The sequence below is a fragment of the Apodemus sylvaticus genome, chromosome 13, assembly GCF_947179515.1.
Source record: "Apodemus sylvaticus chromosome 13, mApoSyl1.1, whole genome shotgun sequence".
Lineage (NCBI taxonomy): Eukaryota > Metazoa > Chordata > Mammalia > Rodentia > Muridae > Apodemus > Apodemus sylvaticus.
Genome location: NC_067484.1, coordinates 3,486,974 through 3,492,762, shown reverse-complemented (window position 1 = coordinate 3,492,762; position 5,789 = coordinate 3,486,974). Strand labels below are relative to the sequence as shown.

The 5,789-nt window shown below is 47.0% G+C and overlaps 1 pseudogene; it reads right to left on the bottom strand.

Moving 5' to 3' along the window:
• Positions 1–696: 696 nt before the first annotated feature.
• On the bottom strand, positions 697–5,589 carry LOC127664139 (sorting nexin-18-like; annotated as a pseudogene).
• Positions 5,590–5,789: the final 200 nt, after the last annotated feature.

The window sequence follows — 5,789 nt, the reverse complement described above, 5'->3', positions numbered from 1 at the left end:
TAGAATATATGGACTCTCTGAGAACTAATTAGATTTAATTTTTAGGAGAACCTGGTTATTTCCTTGACCTCAACATAAATTAGCTACATAAACTTTATTGAATCCTAATAAGTGTGTGTCTTCTTCTATAGGCTTCAAAGATTCCTGTGATTTTTTTCATGCATTAGACTCTAAGGTTCACAGTGCTGATGAAATCTACATGCTGTCCTTTTCACATTCACTTTGAATAGGTTTAAAAAACTAGAAACTGAGAACCTTTGGAGATGTATATATATCCTAATACTTTGGACAAATACTTCTCATATTGTTGCACATATATTATTGTGGTTATCTATCTATCTGTCTATCTATCTCTCTATCTGTTTCTGAAAATATGTTATTCCTTACAATTTTTCAATTACAAAAAATATTTTTGAAGCCACTAAGTCTAAGAAAAGGCAATGTATGTTTCAGTGTGTCAAATGGCATGAGCCTTAGATAATTGACATCACAATTGTCCATCAGTCTGACTACTAAATGAGCCTCAGACCTCAGTAGTTTGTCTACCAACTTTAGTCACCAATTTGATGTTTAATAGGAAGAAGGCAAAATAAAATTTAAATTCTATTGAAAGATTCTCACTTCCAGGCTCCACAGAAAAGGTATTTTTATATCTACTTTGATCTCAGACTAACCATATCAGGATTTGTTATCTATTTATTCCTCCACAAAATGGATTTCCCACTTCTTGGTCACTTTTTGGGAAAATATTATTTGTTGTTGTAAAAAATGCTGCATCTGTGATTTAAAGTCTCTTACTCTAATTTGATGGAAGTGATGAATCTCGGCCAATGTGGTGAAGGAGATAGTGTTACAGCGGTCTTGAATGACATCAGCTTTTGGACCTCTATCCTCCCTTCTTCCCCGTGTAGCCGACTCTCCTTTCCTTTGGTAAGAGCTCCTTTCTGAACATGGATGATGTCTGGGAAGTTGGCCAGGTGCCCCTGATACAGTGCTAACAGTCCATGACCAGGTCCACGGCCTGCCTGGGCTGCTCAGCGAAGAGATGGCTGATGGCGTCATAGGCGTCTCCAGGGAAAGCAATGGCCTGGTTCAGACCCGCAGACAAGGCCTGCTGATGCAGCTTAAAGGCTTAGCTGCGGCCCAGGAAGGACTGGCCCACCTTCTGATGCTCCTTCTTGAAGCCAGTCACCTGCTTGCGCGCGCGAACTCGTTGACAGTGTGGTTGAGCTGCAGCGCGCTGTCATCCATCTTGGGGAAGGATTTGAAGCAGTCTTTCTTGCTCTCCACCTCCTGCAGGTCGAGGGCTGCGGCAGGTGGTGTGCTCAGAGTGAGGAAGAAGTTGGAGCCACCATCTCATCCTTCTCAGCCTTCTGCTTACCCTGTTTCCAGGTCTTCTCATCAGTGCTGCTGGGACAGTTCAAGAAATGCTGGAAGACATGGCACTGCGCCAGCACAGGGTGGCTGGCCATGTGGTACATCCAGCAGATCAGACCCTTCCTGCGCTTGGAGATGGAGTCCTCCTCTAAGCGCCTGGTGGCCTGCTTCTCGGGCAGATGGGGCACCGAGATGACTGGAAATTTCTCTGCCAGGCACGCACACAGCCAGTCCAAGTGCTGATAGCACCTGTGCGCGGGCACCTGGGTATGCATGAGCACCAGCTTGTAAGAGATGCAACTCTTCAGTCCTTGAACTTGGTCTGCTCGGTGGGGTCGTAGATGGTGCACTGGAAAGGGTAGGGGTTCTCCTGCCACTCGGGCCGTAGGGACCCAGCACCATGCACAGATTGTCCCCATCCTTCACAAAGCCTGACACCTCTCTCAGCACCAAGGCCTCCCGGCCCGACCTGACCGAGGTGGAGAAGTGATTGAGGTTGAGGCTCACTGTGGCGGAGCTCTTGGCTCCAGACACTTGCTGAGGTGGGGGCGCCGAGACGCCGGGTGATCCCAGCGACAGGTCCCAGCGTGTGGACAGAGGTACCCGCTGGCCGCGCTGCCGCCCGCCGCTGCCGAGCCTGCAAGGTCTGGGTATGCGCCGCTGCCCAGTGCACCTGGCTTGTCGGCCACCGTGGAGCTGTCGTCCCACTCGTCCTCCCAGTCATCATCACTGCCTAGGCTGGCCTGGTGACCCTGGAGGAGCTGCTGGGGCGACGGCTGTAGGGCGCCCTGCTGGAAGGAAGCTGGCGATGCCAGCTGCCAGGAGCTGGAAGGTGGCGGGCGGCAGGGCGGGCAGAGGCTCAAAGCCGCCGGGCGGCGCATTGGCGGAGCGGGCGGAGCTCCCTGGCTGCCTTGGGCCGGTGGGCCAGGCTCGGACGTGCAAATCACCTGTACGGAGGAGGTCAGGAAGAGACCGCGGTGGCCATGGCTGCTGATCCATTCGAGCCAGCCCTCCAAGTCCTGCTCACTGCACAAGCTCAACACCTCCTGCTCCTGCAGTGAGATCTCAACAGGGTTCTTGAACTTAAAGCTTTAGAGCGCCAGGGCAAGCAGCACCACCTTCCCAAGCCCCGTGCCCCGAGTTCGGGCCAGTCAGAGGGCCCAGTGGTCACTATCCGCGTCCCTGAACACAAAGGGAGCTTGGAAGGAGCTTAGAAGGAGCTTGGAAGGCAGCACAAGGTTCGCTTCCTGCTCTGCTCTCGCCCTCCCTGCAGATCTGCTCTGCTAGCAGGAGCTACTGCTGCACAGGCCCCTTCTGGCCAGGGTGGGGCCCGGGCCTCCCTACAAGGTTTTCTTACCACTGGCCCTTTACATGTCTGTGCCTAAATGAGTACAGAAAGTGAATCTCTAAGTGTCCTTGTTGCAATGCTTACATTCCATTCCACATCTGTCCCAGACACACACTTTTTCTTCACTTCTCCTATTAGATCCTTCCCTATTATTCTCACCTCTCCTTGCTTGTTGGTCTAAGTGAAGACACAGATTAGGTCTTTTCATATCACAGCTGGCCCTGTACACAAAGACACAACCCAATCCCCAGACCGACTTGCTGCTGGCCAATGCAGAGTTGTAAGTGAGGTGTTACTATCAGTACAGGACTAGGCTGAGGGGCCAGGTCATCACTTGTAAATGTTCCTAGATCAAAACATGAGGAGGACACAAAGCATTCTAATCTCCAATGCTCTGTAGAGTAGAAATTAATTTATGGACAGTGGGTGAGGCTCCAGACATGGCTCAGTACTGAAAAAAACATCTCATTCAATCGGAACTTATTTGATCTCAGCACCTATATGTTTGCACATAAGTTCTCTACTCAATTTCTAATTTCCATGGGTGACCTTGGTTCTAATAATGAATTCATATACCTACATATCGACCAAAAATTCACATGCACAAAGTCTTCTGAAAAAAATAGAAATCCATGAACATAGAACTCTGTAACCGTGTACCAGCTCATGAGCCTGCCTGGGTCTCCTCAGTCTTGATGCATGTACCTAAGGGGAGGTGGGGTGGGGGATCAGGCAGAGAACCCATGGGGAAGTAGAGAGTGTGGAGTTCTAGGGGAAGCTTAAAGTCCCTGAAAATCCCAAGACAGCAAGAGATGGAGAATATGGAATATTTTAGCCTGGTGTATATGGACTTCCTACTCAGCCATTAGCTCTCCTTGATTTGAATCAGAGAAAGAATAATAGTATTTATGTTGTAGACTCTGAATGTGTTTTCTGAGGAGACCTCATGGCTACAAGTTGAGAACCTGTTGGAGATAATAAAAGATAGAAAATCTTGCCAATTTTCCTATTGTTTAGCGTCCTGAGCATAGGCCCCTCAGGAGTTGCTCTAGGAGTTTAGTGTGACTGGGATAAACTACATATATATGTTTTGGGCTGAGTTAAATGCCAAATTTAAACAGTGCCTGAAGGAACATGGGATGCGGAAATTCAGCAATGAAGAAGGAACAAATGTTCTGAACTTCATGATAGTTTAGGTAGAAAGTTGCTAATATCTTTCCTTTCCTTTTCACTAAAGTTCAAGGTAATCAGATAAGTCACCCAGAAGACAAAAAGTATGCTATTCTGCCTTACATCTCAAGTCCTGCTTCTTGGGATAGAGAGAGAAGTACACGAAGACATCTAGCCAGTTTGGATTACATAGTTAGACCTGATCGCAAGTAAAGCCAATTCTAGAGAGGAGAAAAGGGCTGTGCTGATATGTTGGTGATTCTCCATCCACAAGCAAAGAACCTCTCAGGTGATTTCATTAACACACTTAAAGAGCAGTTTATCCTCCTTGCTGCTGACATTTTCCTGTTAGCATAGTAAGAGGCATTTTTAGTCTATGAGGTATCAGGTACAGTGACCTGTCTGAATGACAATCATGCATTTTTGAGGTAGGATATCCATATAAGGCAGGCTGGCCACATGATTTTCTTGCCTCAGGTTCAGTGAGCTTTGAGTGACAGTGATGTTGATGTTCTATTTAGGCCAGGGTTACTGATATAGCATGCTCAAGTTCTGGAGAACCAAACTCCACACATCACCAATATAGCTGCCATAAGCTAAAAGATACTAAATAGTTTAAAGACACAGGTGACAAGAAAGACTCATTGATCACAAGCTCTGTTGCTGTGATCTCTTAGGCGACTTACCTTTAAATGGTCAAGAGAGATTCAGAGGGAGCAGCGGGATGAAGTTCTCCACAGACTGACTGGAGCCACCTGAGGAGACAGAGATTCTAAGATGAATGAGGGAAGTGGCATGCCTGTCACTTACTGTTGAGTGCCTCTCCCCTCTGCATTGTGAGAGCACTATGCATCTATCTCCATCTGTGACATGACTTTCTAGATAGACGTACCAGGCTGAAAGACTGGCCACCACACTGGTCCTGCAGTTGGCATCCCAGGACCCTTACAGATTTTATCCAGAGATATCTGAAAGAGAGAACATGATTGGACAGCTGTTAGGGTCCCACACATTTTGTTTGAAGTCCAGGAAAAGGAGGAAGCAGTGGATGCCACAGTTATTTATCATGAACTAACACACAAGTCTGGTTTCATGGTGACTCACGGCGGTTTCTCAAGAGTACAGTAGAGAAAATAGCTATACAATTGTAAACAACCATTTTGCAGTATGTGTGTCTACATGTGCCTCTCTGTCACGGGAGGTTTCTCCAATTGTGTGTGATACATGAGTATGTACAGAGATGAGGGTCTCCATGAGTGAGAGATTATGCTTGTAGATGTGAGCATTCATACATGTGTACTTAGTCCTGTGTGGGCTTTCTCTGCCTTTATGCATACAGCACAATGAATAAATCAAAGACTTTGATCTCAGGGGCTCTATTGCTGCCCTGAAGCCTGTTACCAAGGCTCAAAGGGTATTTGAGCAAGAGAAAGATGTGGGAAGGCTGGGCTATACTTGTCAGGCAGGAAGGTCAATTGAGTTTGGAAGAGGGATGGAAGCTTCTCTGGATTCCCCTATTTAGGAAACCATGAAATTATCTATCAGTTTAATCATCCAAACACCCAAGAAGCTGCATCACATACTGTTTTGCAGGTGTGTATTGTTGTGAGCATAGGTGAAAGCAGGGCTTTTCACAGAGCAGCTTACAGCATAAATAAAACGTAGATTTCTGGATAGATCAAAGCTGTAGGCATTTTGATGGGATAGCTCATTTCAACTTACTTCAGGTTGTACAACAATCTACCTACCCATTTGGTTCTCGCTGTTTACAGCTCTGTTCCCTATCTTCTGCTTCCATCAGTATCTTTTCATACTCCTGCATCTGCTTTTGTCCCATCTGTCTGTCTCGTGCCCTGGTCAACCCCAGTAGTTTTGACCTTTCTATTGGCTGTCA